Below are 19,348 nucleotides of genomic sequence, written 5' to 3'. Positions count from 1 at the left end.
GAGTGTGCACCACTTATGTGAACGGTGGTTTGTATTAGGGTAGCTTACCTTGGTTTAAAACCCCAGGGCAGACAAGGCTGAAAAGGACTCGGTGATTGAGCATTGCTCTGGCTTCCTTTCAGACAGAAGTTCTATATGAATCCACTACTTTATGTTTAAAGTACCTTGTGTAAGGTTGGCGTCTCTCTTGTGGGATTCTTATGGCTGGATTGGAAGCCCTGAAGTGTGTAACAGACAGACAGTAAACCATGTCGAGACCTACCATGAGGGAAGTGGCTTTTACTCCCGCAATCATTGGTTCTGTTCATGTGCATTTACACGGCACTCCCCCCCCCGCATTATCCAGGGCCACTGAGTTCTTGCTTCCTAAGGATAGAAGCAGCAGGTTAGGGTATTTTCTCTTGTGCCTGAGCATGAAGGAATAATATGCAGCGGCAGCCTTGCTGATCTATGCAGCTGGGGTCGGGGGAGGGAATGAGTCTGTGTGCACTATCCTATTCTGATACCCAGGGTCTATTAAATGGCTGCTTTTTGAATGGTTAAGTTGTGTTCCTCACTATAGTCAACTGAGTGCAGAGTTTAAACAAGGTGGTGCTGGTATTTTGCTGGGTTGACAGCTGCTTGAGTTCGGGTGGTTTTGGTGCTAGACATTTTAAAGTACTAATTCATTCTTCATTGTGAATAGACACTGTTGAGGAATGGGAGTTCTAGAGAAAGATCACTTAAAGCTCTCCATATTCAGTGAAGTTTTCTCTTATGCTTGATGTGAGGGCTGGAGTTAGACCCTGATTCCAGAAAGCCCTGTAAGCATGTGCTTACATCCCATTGACTTCAGTGGGACTTGAAACACATGCTTAAGTACTTTCCTGAATGGGGGCTATAGTGCCTTGTGGTCCTTCTGAATATAATCTCTGACTTGGACTGTTTAAGGGAGGCAGTTGGGACCCCTCAGCTCTCCCAGTCTCTCCTGTTTGTCATGGTGCAGGTGCCGAGTGGAGAGCATCTCTGGCCGTTTGTTAACAGATGACCAGCTGGGGATGCCCAGCGTGGCTTTATTTAGCTCCTTTAAGTTTTTGTTACTGTTGAGATGGGAAGAGTCCAAAGTCCTGGCTCCATGAAATGGCTGGATGAAGGCCAAATCACTCAACCCAGAGTTAGTTTCATGAAGGATGTTGCTCGGTTTTGGGGCATTACCTGTTACTGTATGCAGAGCACATTGCCCTGACATTTGAGCGCCTTAGTCAGATGGAGGGTTTGCTGCATTTTTGTCTTCCTGTGATTGAGGATTTCATTCTTGTTGGCTGCAGGCGTGAGCTGAAGATAGACAGCATGTTTCCTACATGTTCTCCTCCCTTCATGGCGGCACCTGGTGGGCCGTTTCACGGCTGCACAGAAGGAGAAATAAAAATAGCAAAGTGCTCTCTGATGGGAACCATGAGGCCATCAACTTGCAGTGTTGATGGAGATGATGTTACGGTAATACTCTGCATGTGTATGGTACATCCACTACTCCTAGACCTTCTTGGAATGCTTAAGTCTTGTGTGTGTGCAAACTTGTCTGACTACTCAGTTCACCCATTGCTTAGGCCTCATCTACACGGGAAAGATTTTTGAGTATAACCAAAGGTGTGATTTTTAAATAGAGTTATACTGAGAGAGTCCCTCTTGGGTGACCCTTCTAGCAGTATAAGAGTGCCTTTTTTGGTGTAACTTGTAGACTCATAGGAGTGTAGGGCTGGAACGGACCTTGAAAGGTCATCCAGTCCACCACCCTGTGCTGAGGCAGGACCAAATATACTTAGGTAGACCATCACTGACTGTTAGTCTAACTTGTTCTTTAAAACCTTCAATGACCGGGACTCCACAATCACCCTTGGAAGCCTATTCAATACTTAACTGTCCTTATCGTTAGAAAGCTTTTCCTAATCTCTAACCTAAATATCCCCTGCTGCAGATAAAGCCCATTACTTCCTCTCCATGTCCACTGAAGGAAGGATAACAATTGATCACAGTTGCCCTTATGACAGCCTTAAAATGGCTGAAGACTTATCAGGTCCCCCCTCAGTCCTCTTTTCTTAGGACTAAACATGGCTGGATTTTTTGAACTTTCTTCATAAGTCAGTTTTTCAAAACCTTTTGTTGTTCTGTCACTTGGGAAGGAGTTTATGCTAAACTGAGGAAAGATACTCTTACATTGTATTAAGAGCGTCCGCATGGGTGGGTTATACTGACAACATTGTCTCCTATAGACAGGCTTTTATGCTCCTACTGGAGTCTGGAAGCTCATCCTGTTGACTTTCAGACACACTTTCCTGGATAAAGCATTCTTGCAATCAACATTGGGAGGATTCATCCCTTTTGCTCCAATTGGTACATTCTTGGTCTGTGAATATTTTGCTTTAGCTTGCTTGACCCATTTCTTTCCTTTTCTCTTTTGTGTTTTATTCTCCCTGCAGTTTTATTATTTTGGGAAGAAGTCAAAGATCTTGTAAATTCTTACTCTCCATTAGCTGAGCCAAAAATACAAGCCGTGCTGATTTGGGGGGGTGGGGTTAGGAGAGAGTGAAACCTGAGAAAGGCTTGAGGAAAATCCTGGAAGACATTAAAACTGCTAGGAGAATCATGGAACCTTCTCAAATCCTGTTTTTGTACCCTTGGGTTAGGAATTAAAGGCCCAAAAAGGTTTACAGTGGTTTAACATTTCAATAGTGCAACTGGAGAATATGTTTAAATGAGGCTGACAGCGTATTTAGGGCTCAGATTTGACTGACTTGAAAATTGTTATAATTGGATGAGGTAAGCTCTAGTTAAGCCCCAGGGCAGAGTGCAATAGCCATTGTTTGTCCAGCAGTTCAGCACAGCTTTTCTGTTCTCACACAACTTACTTTCCCTTAGCTGCTTTACTGCAAATGCCTGTTCCCAGGGCGATGCACCATTGGTAGTGGTCCATGAGCCAGGAAGTAAAACCAAAAAGCCAGGTTCGCTCTTGCTGTAATGGTAATGGGAGCAGATTAGTTTGCTTGGAAGGAGTTTTATTCTCAAACTTTGCAAGGGCTGCAGCGTAGGGTAGCACTCCAGAAAAGCTGTGGAACATTTCTGTTTAACTTGGCATCTTTGGGGGCACCTTACCCTTGACTGCTGGTTGTTTACAAACTATTGGTGGATGTTTTAGAAATTCTCAAGTGACTGTAGGTTTAATTGATATGTAACTATATGATGAGTAATCATGATGACACGTAAATACTTGTGGATTTGCATAGGTATAGATCCTATAGCTATAATTGATTATAATATTTATACTGTTTGTTATAAACATACTGTGCAATATAATTCCGTAAGACCTGACTGATGTTCGGTGCCCTCAGTCTGTGGAGTTCTGTCCGTGATTATTACAATAGCAATGAGAGGTCACAGCTGGGGCCACTTTGTGCTAGGTGCTGTATAGACACATAGCAAGAGCCAGTTTCTGCTTTTTTAACCTAAGTTGGAGGTGACTGATTGTGCTGAGAGCTGGAGCCAGTTTGCTGGAGCTGCATATCTTCTAACTCTGGCGTCTTCCTCATGAGATGGGAAGGAACGGGCTTGTGGTTTTAGCAGCTGCCTGGGAGTCTAGAGATGGAAGATCTAATCCTGGCTCTGCCACAGACTCGCTGTGTGACCTTTGGGAACTCCCGTACAATGGGGCTGGTGCCTCCCTCACAGGGAGGGTGAAGGCGTCATTCATTAGCATTTGCAAAGCTCTTGACACTTGTTGGATGGAAGGCACCAGGGAAGTGCAGAGAAGTATAGTTCTAGTGCTGGTTCCTTGCAGGAACGGGTTTCCAGCCTGCTGCCTCGAGAGGAGGCATTTGCTATTTCAACTTCAGCAGGAAACTCTGGCTCAGATGGGTCCAAATTACAGTAAATGGAACATGGCCTCATGTGCATGAGCTGTGCCTTTCTTAGTGCTGGCATGTCCCCGTCGAGAGCTGCTGGCATCTCCCGGCTCTGGGAACCTGGCCAGCAATGTACTTTGTACAAGCTACAACACAGGAGACGTGCAGATTAGCAGCTTTCAGCAAGGTGCTTCCTTCAGCAGTTAGCTCACTGCAGGTGTCTCGAGATATTTAACACCCTCCTTATTGGTAGAGGTGAATAAAGAGGGTAATGAGACAATCCTAAGGGGAGAGTGTGTGTGTGTGTGGGGGGGGCTGTAAGTGAGGTGAAAGCTAAGGCTCTACTGCGGCAGAGCTCAGGGCTGCACATGCATCTTCCTCGATTCATCCTGCTTTATTATTTTTTTTCCTTGTGTCGTGCACAGGGGTTTATGGTTTAGTATTTCCCCTCTAACAACCAAACAGATTTAATACTCTTGCTTCAGCTTGTGATTCGCAAACAATAATTGGTGCAAATCCCTTTGCCTTCATTCTGGAGCACTGTAATTATACCTAGCACTTTTCAGCCGTAGATCTCAAACCACTTGACAAAGGAGGTCAGCGTCATTATCTTCATTTTACAAATGGGGAAACTGAGGCAAAGGGAGGGGACGTGACTTACTCAAGGTCACCCAGCAGGCCAGTGACAGAGCCAGAAAGAGAACTCGGGGTATCTTGAGTCCCAGCCCAGTGCTCTGTTCACTAGGCAACACTGCCTCCCATGTAATGTAGCATCACGTTTTGCGAGGAACCAACCGTATCAATATTTAGTGCTGCTTGGGTGGGAGGTGAACTGTAGCGTTTAGGTGTTTAGTTGCCACTGACAATAGGGCAGATCATGTCTATTTAGTGCTGGCTGTAGCTGAGGGAGCCCGACTTCCCAAGAAATCCCCAGCTGCTCTGGAATGCTGTTGTGTTTATTTAGGCCGTTGGAGTCCCATACAGTGCTCTGGTTTTCTGTACCTCTTCCTAGACTCGGCTGTCACATCTGCATCTTCAAAGGCTTTGGGGAGTGAGAAGCCTGTCAGCTCTGTGTCCCTATTTCCTAGATACAAAATGTGAGGTGAGGACTGATGCTGGCAAACATGGTACCAGCATCAGTGAAGATGATTACTGAGCTCATGGAAGGATTGGAGCGGCAACAAACATGATATTTAGTTAGAGCTGTCACCCTCTACAGCCCTGTTAAAGCTTTGTAGGTCTTGGTACAACACCTCGTAGCATAGTGGGACCCTGATCCTGTTTGGGGACTCAGGATACTGCTACAATATAAACATCGAGCAATAATACTAACACTGCTCCTCTGTTAGTCACACTTAGCAAGAGCACCGCCGGACTGAGCCAGCACCCTTTTGACATGATACAACACTGTCATTAGACACCACATGGAAAGTTCACAAAGATGCAAGTCGAGGGGTTCTCTTCAGTCCTATCAGCTTTATGCCAAGAAAGTGGGAAATCATCAGCTCCTTGACAGTTTCGTAGACGTTTGGCTGCTGGAGGCTTGGAGGCCTGTCCAGAGTTTGAGCAAACAGCCTCCAAGGACAGAACAGCTGTTTGTTCCTACCTGGAAGATGTTACGTTAAAAGTCTGGCTCCTATTCATTGCTTGGAAAGACCCATCGATCTTGCTGCCTTCTTCCCATACAGATATTCGGTTGTCTCACCGTTCCCTTCTCAGGGAAGTCCTTTCACAGAAGCATCACTTAAAGGCATTGCTCAGATTGGGTTGCAGGGACGGAGGCATGCTGGTTTTTACTGGCTTTGTAATGATAACGTCTCAAGAAGCTGCAGGTGGGCACGGTTGTTTTCAGACCCTACCCTGCTTTGCTGAGCGCCGGTCATTCTAAATGTAACATTTTGGCAGTGGATGTTGAGTTGGTCTGATGGCTTGTGGTTCCTGGAGATCTGAAGAATCGTCCCCGTGTTGTTTATGATCTCCATTCAAGCCCCATGCTCTGTCAGCCAAAAGGCCTCTGGGACTCTGTCCTTTGTCTGATAAGGCACAGGAAAGTGTAAGAGGGAGCTGCTTTGCTTATTGGAAGGCAGCCCTGCCAGATCTTTCATAGGCTGATTATTTTGGAAAACAGAAACCATTGCATCATTCCAGCTCAGGACCAGGCTGCATTGCGCTGTTGGGAGGAATGTAACAAAACTTCTCTGAGCCCATGGAGTTGGCTTTGGCTCACTAGCCGCCCCTGAGTTTATCAGCGATAAGGACTGTGTTGTTTGGTTTTAAATTCCATCAGAGGGCAAAAAGCATAAATGCTGTACATGTTCTGATTCCAGGCTCTGCTCTAAGCAGGCAGAAAAAGAACCCATGTTGCTGGGGGGAGGGGGGAGACAGCTGCCTCAGTTTGTGTCACTATCCCCAGCTTTCACAGTGATGTTCTGGAGGGATGAATTGCAAGCTCTGTGGGGCAGGGACTCTGTGTTCTGTGGTTGTGCACAGTGGGGGTCCTGGGCCAGCTTTCTATAGAGTTAAAGGTTTTAGAGTAACAGCTGTGTTAGTCTGTATTCGCAAAAAGAAAAGGAGTACTTGTGGCACCTTAGAGACTAACCAATTTATTTGAGCATAAGCTTTCGCGAGCTACAGCTCACTGCATCGGATGCATACACATGCAATGGACCAGTAGATTTGAGAATCCGGTGTTTGATGCAGGATGCGAAATGGAGCCACCTTTGAGGTAGAGTCCAAGACTGCATCTAGTGTCCCTTCTCATGGGGACATTAGATGCAGTCTTGGACTCTACATCAAAGGTGGCTCCATTTCGCATCCTGCATCAAACACCGGATTCTCAAATCTACTGGTCCATTGCATGTGTATGCATCCGATGCAGTGAGCTGTAAGTCAAGAAAGCTTATGCTCAAATAAATTGGTTAGTCTCTAAGGTGCCACAAGTACTCCTTTTCTTTTTATAGAGTTAAAGGTGACAGGCATAAGTCAGACAGATAAGGTGAGAATGCATGCCCTGTGCGTGTCACCCTTGCTACAGAACAACTAGCGACTGCCAAGGTGATATTGAGACATTTTCTAAGGAATTCTGAATGCATTCCTGGGGAATCATACTGTGCTAAGGGGCAGATCTGGCCAGCCGAAACTTGGCTTCCATGCAGCGCTATTTCCTAACACTTACGCGGGCAGAGCTCACTGAAGTCAATAGGAGGCTTTCAACTGGCTTCAGCAGGCATCAGGCCAGGCCCTTTCTGCATCCTACCTTAGGGTTACTTCTAAGGGTCCCTGGTGGGGAGGCAGAATTTATGGCTCATAAGAAGAGTGAAAAAGAAGAATATTTTACTATTATTACAGTAATGTATAGAGGCCTCATGGTGCTAAGCACTGTGCAAACACACTGCAAACACTTGTCTTCTCTTCGAAAAAGGGTGGATTTTTTTACCAGATGTTAAAATTCTAGTGTGAACAAGTTGATTTGTAGTTTTTACACACTAATATGTTGATGTGATCATGAAGCTCCCTCCTAGTGTTTCACGAGACTTGCTAATGTGTGAAAATGACAGCTGCTTGTCTACTTTTTAGTGTGGACACCCATAGTTTGAGAGAGTTCCTGCCCCGAAGAGCTCACTTTCTAAATGGAAAAGGCAGACAAATGATGGGGAGGGGAAAGAGTGGTACAGAGAGGGGATGTAACTTGACCAAGGTCAGACAGCAGGTCAGTGGCAGAGCCAGGACTAGACCCCAAGTCTTATGACTCCCAGTCTGGTATTCTAACCATTAGATCCTGGCACTTCAAGTTACATTAAGTCCAATACCTGGCTAGTTTGCCTATGATGATGCAAGTGTCATCTTGTTTTGTAGCATTTACTTTTGTATGAAAGCTGTCTTGGAAAAATGTTCTCAGATCCAGAGAACTAGGACAGACAGCATGTACACAAAAAAGGGACAAATGTTTATCTAAATTCCTGCCATAGGCTTTTCCCCCTCAAAAACCTTCTGTTAGAACTATATATACACATTTGAGAAGTTACCAGGTACCAGCTGACATCATTAGTGTGATTTTGCTTGAATTTTCCAGTTCTTACCTTATGTTAATGAGGAGCAGCAAAGACTGGATCTTTTTATATTCACTCCACAGGTCCCATCCTACCAGAGATGGAAACTCTCCAATCTAAAGACGTGGCAATCGCTCTTGAAAGAGTTCCAATCCAGAGTCTGTGTTTTTCCTAAGGACAGTGGGTGAAATCCTGGCCCCACTGAAGTCAGATGGAGTTTTGTCAATGACTTCCGTGGAGCCAGAATTTCCTCTCAGAGGATATGGGTTTTTGTTCTGAAATCTAAGGAACTTTCTTTAAGCTTCTTTGGCCGTTCGACTCACCTACAAATTCCTAATATATAGTAACTGACTTCTGTTGTTACCAGGAAGATGGTATTGGCATAAGGCATTGAAAGGGGAATATGACAAACCTGTTTGTTTGTAGTGGTTGCTTTTACTATATTTGTTTGATTTTTTTTTTTTTTTTTTTTTTTTTTTTACTGTGAGGATGTCAGACAGAGTCCAAGCACTGGCGAATTCTGTGTTGTTCAAGCAGAATATGTTTCATGGACTTATGACAGCAACATTTCTTGTAAACATTGTAGAAGGGAATTTTCTGCGACTGGGAAACTATGCTTTCTCACACCTTGGAGTGGAGAGGGCAGCAGGTCCATCCATCCAGAGCTACGAGATGGTTTGGAAATGTGTCTTAGAATGATGGTGTGTCCACACTTGAGCTGGGAGTGAGCCTCCCTGGCTAGGTAGACAGACTTGCACTAGCAGAGCTTGAGCTAGTGCACTAAAAATAGCATTGTCGATATTGCGGCTTGGGCTGAGCTCAGGCTCTGAAGCCTGGGGGCTGGGTTGGCTTGAAAGCCCTGGCTTCTATGCAAGCTAGAATATCCACACTAGCATGCTAGCTTGAGCCCTGCAAGCAGGAGCCTGTCTACTTGGCCTTGGAGACTTGCAGTCCCTGAGGGACTTGAGTTCATTCTATTTGACTTAATCTTCTCTTTGATAAGAGATGGCTTGATCACAGTCTAGAAGCACCTGCAGAGGAAGATGATTTCTGACACTAGAGGGCTGTTAAATCTAGCAGACAATGACACAACAGGAGCCAACAGCTGGAAGTTAAACATAGAAAAATTCAAACTGAAAACAATTTGCAAAATGTTAACTGGGAGGGTAATTAGCCGTTGGAGCAGCTTCCCAAGGAGTGGTGCATTCCCCATCACTAGGAGTCTTTAAGTCAAGTTGGATGTCTTTCTGAAAGATACGCTGCCGTTCAGTCAAAAGTGATTGGGCCAGATGGTAGAATTGCTGGGTGACATTCTTTAGCCTGTCTTGTGCAGCAGGTTAGACAACATGATCACAATGACCTCCTCTGGCCTTCATAACGATTAAGTTCAGTCAGTGTGTTTGAGAGAAGGGGTGGTCATGATTTCTTTTTTTTGCTTTTTTCTCCATTAGAGCTTCAGTTAAATCAACAAAAAGAACAGGAGTACTTTGGCACCTTAGAGACTAACACATTTATTTGAGCATAAGCTTTTGTGGGCTACAGCTCACTTCATCAGGTGCATAGAATGGAACATATAGTAAGAAGATATATGTACATACAGAGAACATGAAAAGGTGGAAGTTGAAAGGTGGAAGTTAAATCAACCTCAGTGATAGCTGTCCTGGTTTTAATCCTAGGAGCAACCATTCTCCAGGGCCAAGACTTTGTCTCTCTCTGTCTATCCTCTCCCCGTGCGGCTTTATTGTGCCTCTTGTACATTGAACTAAGTTATGAAGCTGGTTCAGGTGTTCTCCTCCCAGGGATGGAATTACAATGGCAGATGTGCAGCGAAGGGAATGAGCTTCTTTACTGCACAGAACAGATGATGCCAGGATGGTGTCGGGCAGAGTCTGGCATGTTGAGATGGCAGGTGAAACTGTTAATATCCAGCTACAATGAGTCCATGTCGGAATTATTGCCTATTGTAAGTCTGTTGGTCCTTGCTCTGCTTGCATCATGCTGGGGTCATAATGTTCCCTGAAAACCTTCAAGTGATACCACAAAGATGAGTTGCTGTGGCAGAATGGAGCCAGTTCTGTCTGCTGTCTCAGCGCACCTGGGCGCTCTGGCAAGAGAGCTGTGCTTTGTACTGGAGCATGAGACCAGAAGTGAGCCGATACCATTGTAGTAAAATGACTCCATCTCACAGCCTTGGTGGTTGTGCTGGGTATTACCCAGGGAGTGCGAGCAGGATGCCACACAGGAAGGGGCTTGGACAAAGCTCTAAAATTGGAAGAGTGTGTTTCTTGTGACAATAGCTGTCTTGTAGCCCTCCCTGCTGCTAGTCTCTGCTAGGGCTGGCAACAGCAGGAAGCTCCTGTCATCAGTGATATATTGGGCTCCATCGAACTCCAAGGACTTGCATGGGCTGCATGGACCTACCTTCTTGCCTTTACACAGCATTACTGTCTGCGTGGTCCTGACTGAACAGAGAATGGCTGCTCTGGAGTGTGTCTTCCTTTCCTCATTCAGTCCATGGAGACTTCACACAACAAGCTGTACGAATGTCACCAAAGTGTACAAGGGAGGCAGACCCAGCTGTGTGTCAGACAGAGGTATCCATCCAGGATGGTGCTGCACGCTGTGTATCCGGTCTGGCCCATTAGTCATTCCTGCTCCACTTTGGCTTGACAGAGTTGTGATTAACCCAGAACTGTGACTGGGCTTTCAATCCACTGGCTCTGTCACTGGCCAGGAGCTGGTCTGTTCCCACACTTCCTGCGATGCCAGCGGGAGGCCCTTTATAGCAAGGGGTGGGAGCTACTGCTCTTCAGTCTATTCCAGGTACTTCTATGTCCCCCATGGCCATAGTATCTGAGCATGTATTTATCCTCATAACACCCATGTGTGGACGGGCAGTGCTATTATTCCCCACTGTACAGTGGAAAACTGAGGCACAGAGAGGTTGAGTGACTTGCTCAAGGTCATGCAGTGGGAGAGCGAAGAATTCAACCTGGGTCTCCTCAGTCCCTGGCCAGCATCTTAACCACTGGACCATTCTTCCTCCCCATCAATTTATTTATTCTGAGATTTCTCCAGGTGGGGAGCACTTGTATGTCAGGCAGCTGTATTTTCCCTTCCACAGGGGCTTGACAAACAATTGCTGGTGATGCTAGAACACAGATTGCTTCTTCCTCTCACCTTAAATCAGCATCTCCCTTCGGGCAGGGTGAGGGCATTTGTGTCCCGTTCCGTAGGGAAGCCCTGAGAAATGTGTTGCTGTGCTGGATTAAGCTAGGCTGGGGCAGTGGGGAATGTGTGGCTGTCTGCTAAGCATCATCTACCGTGTAACTTGTCCCATCTCTTTGAGGGAGGTTCGGAAAAACCTGCTTCCTGGAGGTAGGCTAATTAGTGGTGACTTAATCCTTATGTTCACTCTTTAGTTAGAAACCATGAGTTCATTCTCAGGTCAGTTTTTAAACCTCATGGAGATGGTTTTGTTTCCAAAAAAACCTGATTTTACTTTATGTATTTCTGTACTGTATGGTTTTTATTTTGCTGGGGGCTTTTCTTCCCTTTGCTGCAGAGTCTGTGGTGATGTCTCTGAAATCCATCTGCTAAAGCAAATTCCTCCCAATAAGCACTGTAGCCGCACCTGCCGTGTGGCTGAGACCTAATTTGGAAAAAAAGTGAGAGAGAGGCACCATTGAAAGCAAAATAAATTCAGCAGCCGCTCCTGGCTCCAAAGCCACAGGGTATTTGAATTGAATTGAATGTTGGCAGCTTCAGGTCAGATGCAACTGGCGTTGGCTGCCTCTAGTCCTGAGAAATGTTTGGACCATTTTTCTGTGTGTTTAGAGACAGGCTTGTGTTGGTTCTCTGGATGTGTTAATCCCTGGGGTGCTCTGTACGTACACTGGCATCCTGGGAAATGCCATTGTTTTGATGTTAAGATAAGGTAAACACTAAGAACTTGGCTGAATTCAGGCATAATAGAGGATTGTCAAAGTTAAGCTGAACCCAGCAAAACCCAGATCTTGTGGGTTTGGATAGTTACTGGGAGCCTTTGAGACTCCCATTCAAACAATGTGTGAGCCTGGCAGGAGCGATGCCAATTGCAGAGTTTGGCAAGGCTGGGCCGACCATTCACTGCATAATTGTCAAAGTCTAACTCTGGAGGAGTGCCCTGGGAACTGGCCGCTCTGCACAGAAAAGGCGATTGTGACATAATGAAGCTGAACAATTTCTTGTTTAAGTTGTGATTTGCTTTTCGTGCACAGCTGGTGTGTATTGGGTAGTTTCGATGCTTAGATCATTTCTGCCTCACTAAAGGACACGTTGCAGCAAGGATCCCATAGCAAAAGCTTGCATTTGATTTAGACGAGCGGTTCTCAATCTGTGGGTCGGGACCCCAAATTTTAATGGGGTCGCTAGGGCTGGGGTTAGACTTTCTGGGGCACAGGACTGAAGCCCAAGCCCCACTGCCTGGTACCGAAGCGGAAGCCCGACGGCTTCAGCCTGGGTGGCGGGGCAGAGGTTACAGGCCCCAAGCCTGGAGCTGAAGCCCTTGGCCTTCGGATTTGGACCCTCCTGCTGGGGGCTCAGGCTTTGCCCCCCCCCCCCCCCCCCCCCCCGGGACAGTGGGACTCAGAGGACTGGGGATAGTTTAGGCTTCGGTCCCCTTCCTGGGGTCATGTAGTAATTTTTGTTGTCAGAAGGGGGTCATGGTGCAATGAAGTTTGAGAACCCCTGGTTTAGACTATTGCATTAGCCTGCAGAACCTGGTTGCACTTGGCCTTCCAAATATTCCAGATGACAGTATTAAAGCAAACACACCTGGTCCTATCAGTAGTGTAACACGGCAGCTATCCATTTTCCTATGTGAATACTTAAAGGGCTCTAACAACCCATTATATAAGCACCTGTTGGTTAAATTAGTTCTGTGCCTGACTAATCATCCCTGGAATCTCTGGTGCTGACTGAGCATTGATTGCTCTGGGCTGGACTGCATTGTAGCCCCCACCCCAGAATTATCTGCTAGTTTCCAGTGGGAGCTGAGTTCTAGACAGGGTCCTGCTGAGGGAAGGAAGCAGGGAGAGGCTCGGGGGTGGAGTTCCAGTGCCATGGGCTAGGGAGCTGCAAGGGGGGCCAGGGACTGGAGCTAAGGGCTAATCTCATCACGGTGCCATATTTTCAAGTGCCTCCATGTTGTGTGAGTGCTTGTGCAAGTGGAGGTGGGAGCTTGGCCTGGGGAGACATCTTCAGGCCTGGGAGTTTAGCGGGTGAAACAATGCTATAGATGTGCGTGCATGCAGGAGGTGCAAAGTAGTGCTGCCCATGGGACAGAGAGCAGATGTGGCTAGCCGACCTCCCTTGGGCTTGCCTGCCTGAGGACAGCAGGAGACACCGAGAAGGTGCTTTGTGGACCAGAGGATTTTATAACTTGCTAATAGGCTGCATGGGGGCCCCATGGGTGCCCTTGGTGTGTCGCTGGGCGGATGCATTGGCCAGGAGGTAAGGGCTGGACCTTTTGGCAGGGGGGAGTCGGGTATGTCCGGATCTGTAACTCATGCGTGCTGCGTGAATTCGGATCATTGTGGGGAAGGGTGATTCAGTGCTGCTTAGGGAAATGTCCTGCCCCGTCCCATGCGGGAAGGCAGCCTGCCTCCTCCACACAGGCCATTCTCTTGAGCTAGGCAGCAGCCCGTGGTGTATGGAGAGGGCACATCACAGCAAACCCAGCACATGGCCATGCTGATAATTCCAACATGAGACTCAGCAATAACTCTGAGCAGTGCTGCTGCATTGCTATTTCGTATTTATTACACTCGTGTGCCAGGCACCTGACAGAACGTAGAAACGCAGTCCCTGCCTCCAGAAGCTTCCAGTGTGTTGTAACATTTGGCTCCCTTTTGCCTCATTCCCAAAAAACAGAAATCCAGTGTTCTAGTACCGTCAGCCCGAAGCCACCAGCATAGAGCGGAAGTCGTGGATTTTTTGCAGATGATTTGGTTTCAGGGGTGAGGATCCTGCCAGCAACGGATGGATTGGAAGGAAAGCCACTAAATATAGTAGAATAACTGGGTAGGGTGACATGAGTACATGGTTCTCTTTACGCTTTTATGATCCAATAGGAGTGAGCCATTCAGACAGCCTTCAGAGACGACAGGAGGGGGCTCTGACTTGTAAATGTGTTGTTTTTCCCCTCCAGTGATCTTGCTGGGAACAACGTGCAATACAAAAAGCACTATAAAAATGTCTCCAGGCATCGATGTTCATTTTTTTCCCCCCACCCTCTGATTTTTTCCATTCTTATTTTTAGACAATTTATAGTTAATTCTGCAGGAGCAAAAATCAGTTTAATGGTTTCCAAGAAATTGTATAAAAATCGGCCCCTTTAAAGGCTGCTGTCCCTGGGGATGAGCTCCCAGGGGCTTCGGGGAAGGTCTGTCAGTCACACCTGTGGCCTTACCTGCTTATTTCCAGCAGTTAAAAATGAGTACGTGTGGTGTATTTTCGCATGATTAAAAGAAAGTCTCAAACTCATGCTTCGATAGTGACGTTTTACCCTCCATAAGCCGAAAGCTTGGCCTTTTCAAGCCACGTTTGTTATTTTTGGAGGGGGGGGTGTTTTGCTCAAAATCGTGACAATAAAACAAATAGGAAGGGTGTCACCATGGCTCCGAAGTGGTGCTCAGAACTTGAGAAAATGCTCACATAAGAGGCAAACTGATCTCTTCAGGTTTAGAAGCCTGTTGCGTGTGGTGTTCTGCTGGTGTTTTTAGAAAGCTACCATTTGCCCAAATTCCTGTCACCGCTATACAAATGGCTGCTTAAAGCAGCGAACGGAACAAAAAAAGTTTTTGATTCAGTCATCCTTTTGGTGCAGGGAACATCCAGCCTGTCGTCATTCCTCCACAATTAGCAGACATTCCCCTGGGAAACTGACCCATGTATAAAATTTGCAAAGTGATGGTGCTGAATCAGACTGCTGGCTGCTAATCAAAAATGTGATTCTATTAAATACGTTACTAAAACAAGGTGAAGAGCTTTGGCCGCTGGGACGTTCTTGGAGGCAGAGGATGAAAAGTGCGCGGGTTAGACCAGTAATGTAAATAGTCAAAGTGAGGTGATTCTGAAGAGAGCTCAGGGTCTTTGTTTGTTTAAGAGAAGTTTGTCATAATATTGACTATTTAGCAACCTGAGGCATTAGGAAAAAATTGTTCTGCCCCCTGGATCCCTTGGCTCACTTTGTTTACTTTCCCTTGCTAATTAGAGGTTTGTTGGGAAAACTGTAATTGAGTCCTTGAATCTTGCTTGCGTGCTTGGCGTTCCTGCTCTCAGAGTTCTAAGCAGAAAAGGGCAAAAACCTCCTGTCCCTTTGAGTCTCCTTAGGATCTCTCTAACTTCAGCTCCTTCAAGGTATAATCAGAGCCTTAGGTGGGCCACCTTTTAACACAGGAAGTGACTCTGGGACCATCTCCTGTCGCATGAGCATGGCCCACCTGATAGGAGACTGCTGAAGCTGGGTAGCTCTCTAGCCATCCTCTTGCTGCACAGGAATGAATTAAACAGACCTTGTCCCTCCCTCCAGGAGAAGGTCAGCATAATTATCCCTATTTTACAGCAAACTGAGGCCCAGAGAGGAGAAGTGTCTGAGCCACGTTCGTACAGTGAGTCATTGGGCAGAGCTTGGAATAGAACCCAGGAGTCCTGACTCCCACTCCTCTCCCAGAGCTGGTGATAGAACTCAGGATTCCTGACGTCCAGCCTACCTCTGCTAAGTCTTTTGTGAGCTAATAGAACCCGGGAGTCCTGGGTCCCAGTCCCCTACTCTCACCACTAGCCCACGCTTCCCTCTAAAGGAATGTTTCTAAGCAGGCAGTACCCTTTCCCCAGAGGCTTGCAAGGCGTTGACTGTGTCTCTGCAGCCACACATGGAGAGACCCCCTGCTGAGCCTGCGGGTCCTGGAAGTGGGGGCCCCCGCCCACGCTCTCTAGAGTGTCTGTGGTGGGGAGTCCTGGGCAGGGCAGTCAGGTGGGGTTACAGGGAGCCTGCTTGTTGAATTGCAAAGTAACTGTCCTGTGATTTTTATCAAAACACTGTTTCCTTGACAACGGCTGCTGTTAGCCTTGTACTTGCAAGGAGCCAGCAGCTGTGTGGTCCCCCTCAGTACTGGGGCCAGAGCTGGGGAAAGTGAGGGCAATACAAACAGCCCAGTTTATCAGACCCTGCTGGGGCTGGGTGAGGTTCTGCCCACTCTTTGATGGAAGGGCACAAAAAAGCAGGAGGAGCCCGGTGGGTGCTGCCAGAGCACAGCGGGGGCAATGCAGGAGGCTGTTCTCCGCCTGCTGGCCTTAAGACTTCCCTCTGAAGAGTCCCCTCCCCTTGTGCAGCTCTAGGGATAGGTGGCCCCCTCTTCTTTTAGCCCCCTCCCCCCGGTTAGAAGGACAGTTTGTCTGATTCCCACCCAAAGTCCCTGGGACTGGAGGTTTGAACCCTAAGATGGGTCAAATCTTTGCAGGAGATAGATTAAGTCCCCTGCGGTTATTGGCCTTACGTCTGTCAGAGGAGACCTTATAAACAAACAGAGGGTCCGTCTGGTCTGTGCCCCGAGATTCCAGATCACCGTCCTCTGGCTGTGGGACTGGGGTGTATCCGGGGTCCTGGTGGAAAAGCAGAGTGGAGCCTGGCTTTATGTGAGAGGGACGATTGTGTGGGTGCATTGAGGCTGAAAGGAGTGTGGGGGCGAGTCAGGGCTGACGGTCACCAGGGTACAATTTGCTGTTGCACGTTCAGTTTGTCCCAGAAGGGTTTGCTGCAGGCGTGTTTTTATAAACCTCAAAAGAAATAGGTGCCCTGGATTGTTTCCTCTGATGCTTAAAGGCCAGTGACACCCTAATCTTCTCAGCATTACCGAGGGCCAGGAACGTGCAGTGTCGTTTGTATGGCTCTGGCTTGGCATCTTCTGCAGCTTCTGGGGTTGGGGGCGCATGTCCTGGATGCCCACTGGTGGGTCGGTGGGACAGGCAGCTGTGCTGCTTGTTGAGCCTCTCGTGTATGGACGTGATCTCTGGGCCCTAGCACGACTGCCCCAAGCCTCGGGAAGCCCCAGCAGCTATCCCACCTGGCCCGGGGGGGCAGCTCCTGTCTCCTCCTCCAGATGGAAGCTGTTCGGGGAGGGGGAAAGGGTTAAAACCGTAACGTTCTTCCCTCCTTTCTGTGCTAAATTACCTTAAACTTTCCGCAAGTGGCGACTGCTAGCCAGATGTGTTGACATGGTAACAGGCAGCTCCAGGGAAACGCTCAAGTCAGGAGCCAGAGGCTGCGGTGCAATCATGACAAGGCACCTTGAGCAGGCAGAGAGGCTGCCGCTGCCCTGTACCCTAGCCTAGATCACATTGGGGCAGGGCTTTGATTAGCGAGAATAATTCATACATCTCTCTAACGATCTCTAACGCAGTTGCAGTGACGTGCGTGGCGCAGATGGAGCCGGGGCCTTAATTTGCTGCATTAATAATGTCGTCCTGTTCCTGCCTCAAGGAAATATTCCCAAGGAGCAGGGCTAAAGTCACATTCCCTGGTTGGCCATTAAGCCAGGGCCTTGCCCTCTTCACTCCAAAGGGACTAATGTATCACATAAGTGTGCAATGACCATGAAGCCAAATGCTGTGGGTGTTAGGAATAAGGGTGGAGTATTCATGCAGATCCATCCTCACTGCCTGGACCAAAGTCTCAAAGAGTCAGTGGGCTGGTCCCTGCATGCCCCCAGGACCTCCCCTAATACAGTGGAGCTGTAGGCTTGAACAGCAGCATGGTCTAGTGGATAGGGCACTGGGAGCCCCTCAATTCTATTCCCACCTCTTAAGCAAGTCATGTCCCCTCTCTCTGCCTCTGTTTACCCTCCCACTCTGTCTTGTCTATCTAAACTTGAAGATCTGTAGGGCAGGGACTGTCTCCCAGGTAATACATACAGTAATAATAAGCCCTGAGCCTTGGCAGAGGGATGCATGACATGTTTCCTCCCCAGACTCTAAACTGGAGAATTTTGCCACCTTAGCTATTTCAAGAACAAAGTTGCAAAGAGTCCTGTGGCACCTTATAGACTGACAGACGTATTGGAGCATAAGCTTTGGTGGGATGCATGAACAAAGTTATTTGCAGGAAAGTGCCTGCTTGTATTTGACTAGCATTGTGCGTCTGTCCCTAATAACCCAGTGTAATGCTAACAGGTTGTCAGTAGGCAGGACTGAACCTGAGACTCTGAAGCTTAGTTTGAGCTTCTTGCTGCATGAGCTGAAAGCCATGGCAGACTCCTTCATCTCTAGTTGGGCTAGGTGCCACTAAAGGGGGGACAAAGTGCCACACGAAGCAGCACTGAACTCCTTCTAAGCACTGCATAGATCTTTAACTGGTTAATTCAAGCACCCCAGTGCCAATAGGGTGGCCTTATCATGCCTCTTTTCTAGAGGACTGAACTGACATGGCCACAGCTGCAGTAAGAGTTGCTATGGGCAATGGGATTTGAGTTCTAGAGTGCCTGGCTCCTAGGCCCCTGCTCAGTCCTTTGGACCATACCCCTACAGTACCCTATAGCCCCTGGGATCCCTATTACAGACAAATACTGGGTCCATCAGTACCATGCCCTAAGGAATCCAGGAAAGGATTTGTGCTGTGCCAGCCTCACAACCCTGTCTGTTCAGCACCACTTCATGGCAGACAGCCCATCGTTCCACCTAACACAGCAGTGGGAAAATAAGATTGGTCAGGCAGACACAGCCAGTCACTGGGACAAGAACAGGCTGTCCTGGAACCAAGAAAGCAGCTGCTCAATTAGCCCTGCCAAGGATGAATCATCTCTCTCTGCTGCAGGGTTTGGATACTGCTCAGTCGTTTTGCTCTATGGGCAGCGGCACCCTGGGGTGCATGGTGGTTGGGGTATGACTGCTGTTTTTCCCATGCTGCCCTAGGCCACCCTTCTCCCCACCCTCAGTTGCAGAGAAAGCTGCACCATTTTATTGGAGCTTTGCCATTTCCAAAGCATATTTTCCATATAAGCAGGCACCTGGGCTTCCCAGAAGTCTTTGCTGCAAGATGTGTTCAGCTGGGCGCCGTTGAAAGGGTAATACAGGCTCAGGTGGTTTTAATGTACGGTATTATTTACCCTATTGACGTCAATGGTAGCCCATTCTTAGCTTTCCTTCTCCGTGGCAGCCTCTAGGATACCATCAGCGAAACATTTACTAGCTACCTAAACGGGACTGACCTTTTCAGAGCTCAGCATATAATTCTCAGAGAAGTAAATGTCCATTTTTGATTATTTTGGGAACAAACCTCCCATTAGTCTTTCACAATGTGCCTCATTTTGCTCCTTCTCCACAAACCAACACCACATGGATTCTTATCAAAACACTGTAATCTTTATTTGCCATTAAGTCAATTCA

The sequence above is a fragment of the Natator depressus genome, chromosome 22, assembly GCF_965152275.1.
Source record: "Natator depressus isolate rNatDep1 chromosome 22, rNatDep2.hap1, whole genome shotgun sequence".
Lineage (NCBI taxonomy): Eukaryota > Metazoa > Chordata > Testudines > Cheloniidae > Natator > Natator depressus.
Note: the sequence above shows the minus strand (reverse complement) of the source record.